Here is a 9279-nt window from a genome sequence, read left to right as displayed (position 1 = left end):
GCATCTGTTCATTTGTAATTACTAAGTGTCTGTGATGTCAAAGTGACTCCCTTCACAGGACAAACCTACTACTCTGTAGTCATGATTTATTTATCTTCATGAGCTGTCAATGACATTAGCTAAATTCTCCTCAAAATTAATATCTTCAAGACAGCTTGTTTTAATACACACTGAAATGTTGTAATCAAGAAATATTTTCTTTAGCAGAGAACCTCTAAAAATAAATTGGGCAGTATCCAATAATTCCATATGATACTTTAATATCTTTACTTACTTGAGGGTAAACATTGCATTTAATTCTAACAGGAACACTGGAAATCCATCTTTTCTGAATTATATGGTCTACAGTGCCAAAGAGAGGTTCAAAATAGGATAGTTATTTTTACACTTTTTTTAACTTATGAAATTATTTCTTCTTTACTGTGTGGTATAGAACAATGGCTCTGGTGCCTGACTAATTGCTAGAATCGCCTTAAGGAAATTTTAAATATATAAATCACACATAGGTTAAATTTTCTGTAAATGTTTCCCCAACTCAAATCATACACATCCTGAAAATTTTTTGTCCATTTGTAAATACTGGTCATGCTCCTCAATTTTGAAAATAAACCCTCAATGTCTGCTTATGAGTTTCCAGGAATATAGATCCAATTCAATCACAGTGTAGTATAAAGGATTCTAGATATATTTTTTATGTAGTAGCACTGACTTAGGTCTAATTTATTGAGTTAATAGAGTCTATCAAGAGGCTTCTGGGGGCCCAAGTATGCCCTGAAACAGTATACCAATAAGTAGGTGCTTACATATCTTTCTGGAGGAGAACACTCAATTCGTTATTCTCCAGAGAAGTCTGTTCTGGTAGTTCTCAAAAGTTCTGTTGAGAAAATCATCAGTAAAGAATGTTATACAAAGAGATACATAATTCATCCACACTACTTGATGCATTATTAGTCAACTTTCTTTAAACTGTCTTAAATGTTTGGTGAACTAACATTGAGCACTTTGATTTTAACATTTAACACAACAATAAATGTTCATATGAAAGCAACTGCTATATTTACTCTAACGCATTCATATCATGTTCCAGAAAGTCGCTTAGATGACCTGCAGTTTTAGAAAATTAGACTCCATTCTTAAGTCTCAGTTGATTGAGTAAGGCTGATTCTATACAACATGTTCACTATAAACAACTAAAAATATAGACAGTTCTGATAAGTAACATTTATCAGTGATATGTCCTAAGCCAACAGAAACTTCTGTTTGAATTTTGTTATATTTTTCCTGAATAAATTGGTAAACATTTATATTCTTATAATTCCTAAAGCAAAATTGGAATCATTTGCCATATTCAAGTATGAACATTGATTTTTCACTTGGGAGTATAATCTTTGTATTTTCATATAGACAAAAAATTTTTAGTGAACGTTATTTTTAATGTAGTATAATACATGAAATTAAATCATACTTGAATTTAATTACAAACATATTACGTTATCAATTGTAGAAAAACAAGTTGAAAAACACTGAAAGATTTTTAACTTTTGGAATTAAATACAGTTTCAATTTTGAAATAAAAGTAAAATTTACTTGCAATCTCCTATTAAAAGAGAGTTACTCTTTGCATTTGGTTTATTTTTTTCTGCTTACTTTATCTTGCAGACCATCATTCCATCATATCGATGTATCCTATCGTTGTTATGATTGACTCAAATCTCTATGTACGTATCATTCTGGTCATTTCTCTGGGATAGATTCCTAAACATGGAATTGCTGACTTAAGTGCTTTGAATATTTTTTAAAGCCCTTGCTAAATTTTTCTAACAGTAAATTTTTCTCCAGAAAGCATGAACCATTTACACTTATGATAAAGAGCATTTGAAAGTAACCATTACACTGTACTTTTGTAAACATTAAGAAATATCATTTAAGATTATTTGCTTCTTTGTTGTCTCAACTGAAATTCTTAGGAAAGGTTTCTATTTTAATTTGAACAGAAAAAGAATTGAAATATGTATCTAACGAAGGATACACACAAGCTTGATGATTGCTGTTCATGTTGTTTCTGATAATTCTTCACATGAAGAAGATTTACATTTTTATTCGGAAAATTATTCTCTCTTTTTGTTTTGTTTTGTGGCTTTTGTCCATATTAAAATTAAATAAACAAGCATGTATATTATGTTATTGATTTTTCATGTCCATATACTATAGGGATATCTTGAGTTATTCTAGATACAATTTTGTTGTATGTTGTAGTGCTGTATATTACGTTTTCCCTCACAATTCAACCCATTTCCTTCTATTACTTATTAAGTAGCCCTTTACTTTTCATTACTTTGTGATATCATCTTCATTGTACACTAAATGCATCAATTTCTGTTGTTTTCTTTGGCCCAGCTATATATGTATTTTAAGCCAAATTCTTATAATTAATGTAGATTTTAAATATTTCAATTTCTACCAGAGAAATTCCATCTTCATTATTTTTCCCTTTTGAATTTATCTTAGGAGAATGCAAATCAGATGCTTCTAGCTATCCACTATTTTCAACCTAGAAATTATGCACACAATAGTTCAATTTATGAAGTATATACACAAGTATAAAAATATCAAATTTACCTACACACAATACATAGCCATAGTAAATTATTTGAAAAATATGGAATGATATTTTAGCAATAATCATATTGTTATAGCTTGGTTCCCAGATCCAGCAAGGAGCTGTGTGACGTGGAGGCCATAGAGAGCACTGTTTAGGGATGAAAGTTTATAGATGAGTTAATTGTTTTACTAGAAAGACAAAGAGGTGTTGGTGGCTTATAAATGAGAAGAGAAGCACACAACTTTGGCACATTAGTGTTGTTTCTTTATTAACGGTTTTACACAAACATTTATTTTTACACAATACCAGTATGTCTATATGCAATATTTTTCAACCAAGATATCTAAATACAGTATCTTATCCCTAACTGGATTTTTTTTTTTTTGCCAACAGCTATCCCCCAAAAGAAGTGATATGCCCACACATAATCCCTCAACTGTGAGTCATTCAATCATGAAAACAATTCTGTTGATCGAATTAAAATGAATATTAAATATTTCAATAATCAGAAGAAAATGTCTCTGAGCTTAATAGCAGAGGGAGAAATTCAAAATAGAAAAGTTACTTCATTTTGACCATAAAATAATTTAAAATTAAGCAGCACCTAACAATCTGACAAAGATATTGCCACACAAATAAAATGATAGTATTAAGGTACGGTAAGTTTATAGAAATCACTTCAAGCGTTAAACACCAACATATAAATACATTTCAAAGGTTATGAACTGAAAATTAATAAAAATGTAAAAATGCTAAAATTGATGAATAAAAATTTTAGTAATCAAAAATATGAATTGATACTTTTTGTAGTATCTATATTTAAGAGAGTTCAAAAAAGACTGACACTTTTATACGTTGATGTTAGAAAAATAAAAATACACAGTTTCTCTGGAAATTATTTTCACTTTGTGCTTTTAAGAGTATAAAATATGCACTTTTATTCAGCAATTCCAAATTTAAGAATGTGCTGAAGGCATAATACGAAATTTTGGAGAAAATTTTCGTAGTAAGATTTATTTTATAATTGAGAAAAGGGAAACAAGTGATATATTAACACAAGCAGCCCTCATTTTGCATGGTACTGGTAATCTGGAACCTGTACAGACTGGGGAAATGTGATCTTGCTTTGCATGGCTCCCAGTTACCACAGCACTGTGCAAAGTGCGGACTTCCTGCATTTAAATAACTGGTTAGGCACAGGCAATATGCTGGCTGTAAGTAACTAGATTCCCTGAAGGGTGTATGGGCTGTGACCATAAGGAGAGTGTGACTATCGCATGACAGATTTTTTGCATTAGCATGTTATACAGACGTTAAAATGAAGGAGTTCTCAGTTAAAGAAAGGGCAAATCATTTTGTACAGCTTTTTATGAGAAAGAAAGGATACAACAATATATATATTATGATAACTTGGTAAAATACCAGGATTAAGGAAAAGTAAAGCTTATTCTTTATATCCATGTAACAATCTTCCATGACAAATATTTACTGCTTTCATAAGCAAGAAACAAACAAAAAAGTGCATATTTTCAATATCAACCAGATCCCAAGATACGAAATTAAAAGATCTTTATTTACCAATGTTGGAATTGGAATTTGAAAGTGGGAAAAAGCAGGGATTCAAAACCTGTTCTACAACAGTGGTTAACAGGATGGTCATCCAGCTTTCTTCTAAATCAAGCTTCTGTTATTTTTCTCCTTAAAAATATTGTGCTTCTGAGTAGGTTGCTGTCTTCACTGGTAAACAAAGCTATTCTTCACTGTTTGTTAGTAAGGAGGGATAGTGCAAGTGAATATCAACATCTCTATCTACTCTGTTTTGATCTAGATGCTAAAGTCTTCTTTTACTCAAGAAGTTTCCTTCTCAAGGGAAATCTCCTTCAAATAAAGGGTTTTTGTCTGGGGCCGGCCTGGTGGCACAGCGACTAAATGCACACATTCCACTTCAGCAGCTCAGGGTTAGCAGGGTTGGATCTCGGGTGCGGACATGGCACCGCTTGGCAAGCCATGCTGTGGTAGGCGTCTCACATATAAAGTAGAGGAAGATGGGCATGGATGTTAGCTCAGGGCCAGTCTTCCTCAGCAAAATGAGGAGGATTGGAAGCAGTTAGCTCAGAGTTAATCTTCCTCAAAAAAATAAAAAGGGTTTTTTCATCTTCTTCTTAAACTTAAACATCACCAACATAGTAACTAGTATACTATGAAATTTAGATAAAGTAAAATCAATTAATGTTGAATACCAATAAATTGTATCTGACACATGAATATTGTCTTTATTGAATTTATATCTACTACATTCACACATAAACACAATAAAGTGAACTCTCCTAGGGCTTTTGAGTATGCAGGGAAACTAGTATACTTGTTTGCTGGTGGTGATTTCACACATCACTGCATCCAAAAAGAAAGAAATATAAAAAGAAGTAAAAATAAAACTGTGGAGATCTGTCTTAATACAATAGCTGATCAGAAAAAATGACTTACATGTATAAAGATTTTCCTAAAGAGGGAAAAATAAAAACTCCCTGAATATTAGGGTAATGATGTAGTAAAATGTTTCATATCAATGTTATGCCATGCTCTTAAATAAAGACCAGTTTCAAATAGTATCAAACAATCTAGAATATGCTTATGCTACTATTTAGTTGTAAAACACTGAAACCAAATTTTCATGCATATTAAAGTAGTGGTTATTTTTAAATAGTTTGTGAGTAGACACAAAACCAAAGGTAATACATGAAATTACAGGACAACTAATTTTAATATCGTAGGGACACAATGATATGAACTTCGTATGTAAGAAATGAATCAGGAATGGTTTTCTCCAATTAATAAGAGTGTCTGTTTTTATTAAAGGAAACTAATGAAACACATCTTTTGGGTTATTAAAATGTAAAATATCAGGGTTTTTGTTGAAAAAATTAAACGCTTATGTTTTTATTTTCTTTTGAGTTTCTTATTTTTAATTTTTGTTTTATAATAATAACATTGGATTATAACATTATATAACTTTCAGATGTACATCATAATATATTTCTAATTCTGTGTAGATCACATCATGTTCACCCCCACAAAGACTAGTTATAATCCATCACCACACATGTGGAAACAGATATGTTTTTATATTCAAGAGAAGTAGACACAAAAATGCACCAAAAGGGTATTGAGAACAAACATCTGAAATTAGAGATGTGAGATTCTTTTTGGAAGATAATCAGCTTTCATTACAGGAAACTATGTAATATATTGTATGAAAGTAAATCATTTTCCTATTGAGGAAATATGATGTAAAGCATTTTCTTTACTGATAGGATGACTCAGTGATTCTCAATACTGATGACCTAGGAAGTGAAAGGAAGAATTTATCTGCTAACTAATCAAGTAGAAATGAGTTCTTGAATAAGACTAAAAACATAACCCTGCTTAATCATAAACAGCTGATATCTGTTCTTGTTTCCTATCAATCATCATTTCCAAACAAGTTTTCCATTCATTGTTTCCACTATATCCTCACTTGATCCCAAGCTATGCATACATAAAACATATTATTGTTATTCCAGAGATTGGCATTCAAGCACCACCAACAAGAGATACCCTTGATTGTTTTTGAGATTCTTTTTTCTATTTTTCATTGGGAGACTGTCAAAATGGAACTTTTCTCCTTTATCCTAAGGTTTCTCATAAACACTCTTCTCAAAGCCTCTTTCACATCCTTGTTCCTCAGACTATAGATAAATGGATTCAGCATGGGGCTGACAAAAATGCAAAACACGGCCACAATTTTCCCTTGTTCAATAGACTGCTCATTTGCTGGTCTCAGATACATGCAGAATAGGGACCCATAGAACATAGTGACAGCTGTCAGGTGAGAGCCACAGGTGGAGAAGGCTTTACACTGCCCTTCACTGGAACGAATCCTCATAATGGTGAGGAAAATGAAAACATAAGAGATGATGATGATGAGTAGGGAACCGGTGAGGTTAATCCCTGCAGATACAAACAGGGCAGTTTGCTTTATGTAAGTGTCAGAACATGTCAACATTAAGAGGGGTGGGTCAGCACAGTAGAAATGATTGATAGTGTTGGGTCCACAAAAGGACAAACGCGAGGTCAATATTACCTGCATTGTGCCGACCATGGAACCCCAGAAACAGGGAAAAGTGACCAGGCAGATACTAAGTGGCCTGGACATTCTGCTGTTGTAATGCAGGGGATTGCAGATTGCCATGTACCTGTCATAGGCCATGGCACCAAGCATGTAATATTCAGTAAGGAGCAGAGTCACAAAAACAAAACATTGGATCAAACACCCCGTGTAGGAAATAGTTTTCTTCTCAGATAAGAAATTAACAAGCATCTGAGGAGAGATGTTTGTAGAATAAAAAATATCCACGCATGCTAAATGGGTGAGGAAAAAGTACATGGGGGTTTGCAGCCTGGGATTAATTCTGATTAATAAAATCAATCCAAAGTTCCTGATCATAGTGATGAGGTAAATCAGGAGAAAGACCCGGAAAAGGATGGGCTGCAGCTCTCATTGACTGGTCAATCCCAGTAGAATGAACTCTGTTGCCTCAGTGCCATTGTGTTGGGGAACATTCTCCATCTTCATTTTCTCTAATAAGAGAAGAGTAAATGTTCAGATATAAAGAGAGAAATAAATTACATGCAATGCATGAATAGACAAAATAAATCTGCACTTAAAGAAACTGGTTTTGAAAAGAGTGGTTTAAATCAGTTGCCATTTCCCTCAGAGATGGAAGAGTTTCAATGAATTCCTTCAGGTGGTTAGTCATGCTGATTAAAGTGGACATTGTATTGGAAAACATATTTTGAAGCTTATGCACTGCACTTTGCTGGCTGCTTTGCAACCCCCACCTTAACTTGGCTAGCACAATGGAATTTGACTTAGCTCACTGATGTCTCTAAACAGGCTATGGAATCAAAACTCCTCATCCTCAAACATGGCTACCACTGTAGTGGATCATGGCATAAATGTTTGACCAGGGAATGAAGAGAATGAATGACTCTCTGTAGACTTGTTCTATCACTGTCAGGTGAGCCAAAAATTCTGTAATTGGAGTAACACATAATTATTGAGAGCCCATTGTATGTTTATTTGGGTTCAGTTTCTACCTCATTTCTTACTTACTTTCCAATAGCAATGAACCTCTCCTGGTCCCTTGGAGTTCTGTCCATCCCATCTCCTTTGTTTCAAATAACCACCTGGTAGTCTGGGTTGTTTCTTCACTTAATATGCCCTTTTATCTCATTAATCTCTTTGTATTGCACAATGTCCCAAATTATTTTATCTTTCATACATATTTCATACTCTTATTTCAATTTATCTCATACCCTTGACTTAACATCTTTAATCTAAACTACCAGGATGTCTTCTTTTCTCTACCTTTAAAATATTACACATTGCCTCAGAAAACATCTTGTCAGCATTTCCTCTGCTACCAGTCATATCTGAGACAAAATTATCTCTTGCCTCAGCTACTATAGTGATCTTCCTTCTTCCACACTTGAAATCTTCTGTCACCCAATGCAAGGCAGTGGTCTTTATAAACATAAATCACATCATGTTACTGACTTGGTGAAATAGTCCAAGATTTTCCACCACACTTGGGCTAAAATCTAAATTTATTAAGAAACATCACAGTGCCTTCAAGGACTTACGTGATGCCTTCCTATCTACCTCTACAAACCCTTTGACCACTTTGTCTTCAGTCCTTCTTCTCCTGCCACATTAACCTTATAACTGTTTCTTAAACATGCTAAGCATATTCCTACCTGGAGGCCTTTGCACATACTGGTCCCTCTACTTAGAATGTTCTCCCCTCAGACCTTTGAGTGATCCATTTTGTCACTTTATTTAGATCTCTTTTCTAATAGCATTTCCTTTGAAAGGCATTGCCTGACCATTTGTATAAATTAGCTTCATTCCAAATACCTTGTTAACCATGACAAGTTTTCTAGTTTTCTAGTTTTTCTAGTATCATTTATCACTTCTAAAATTATTATTTATATGAATAATTTTTATTTACATATTTTTTTCTGTCCCCTCTATTAGAATGTTAGACACACAGGGCAGCAAGTTTATTTGAGCCATATTCCCAGACCTTGGGCAAATGCTTGAATCATACTCAATCCACAGTATCCATTAGTTGAATAAATAAATCAAGGAAGTAAATTTGCCAACTCACATCAGTTGACTTTTCACCGAATGTAGATTTCTTACCTCCCTGATGTTACTAGTAGAGACTGAGTTAATACAATAAACTCTAGCTGGCATGTAAACAATGTACAGGAGGAGCACAATCAGGGGTCTGTTTTAAGAACACAAACTAATGAAAATGGTGCCTGACCTAAAACCTTGAAAATTGACATTTAAAATTTGCACGTTAGACTGATGGAAACAGGAGGAAAATTAACTGAGGACTGAAGAAATGAATCACCTTTAATCAATACAGCAAATTTTGAAAGGCTTGGAAGACAAAGAAAGCTAATACCTTTCAAAAATAACTCTATTGCTTTATTAAATCATATATTAACAAATCTCACACTTTCATCGGTGGTTATCAATTCTAGCTTCACATTAAGTTCATGTGAGGAATTTTTTAAATCACTGATATTTGGGTCCCAGCTCAATTCAGGTGGGGTACACATATTGG

At 33.4% G+C, this 9279-nt stretch overlaps 1 pseudogene; it reads right to left on the bottom strand.

Moving 5' to 3' along the window:
• Positions 1-6230: 6230 nt before the first annotated feature.
• On the bottom strand, positions 6231-7208 carry LOC106832561 (olfactory receptor 5M5-like; annotated as a pseudogene).
• Positions 7209-9279: the final 2071 nt, after the last annotated feature.

Source organism: Equus asinus, chromosome 17 (assembly GCF_041296235.1).
Source record: "Equus asinus isolate D_3611 breed Donkey chromosome 17, EquAss-T2T_v2, whole genome shotgun sequence".
NCBI classification, from domain to species: domain Eukaryota; kingdom Metazoa; phylum Chordata; class Mammalia; order Perissodactyla; family Equidae; genus Equus; species Equus asinus.
Note: the sequence above shows the minus strand (reverse complement) of the source record. Positions and strands in the feature narration are given on the sequence as shown.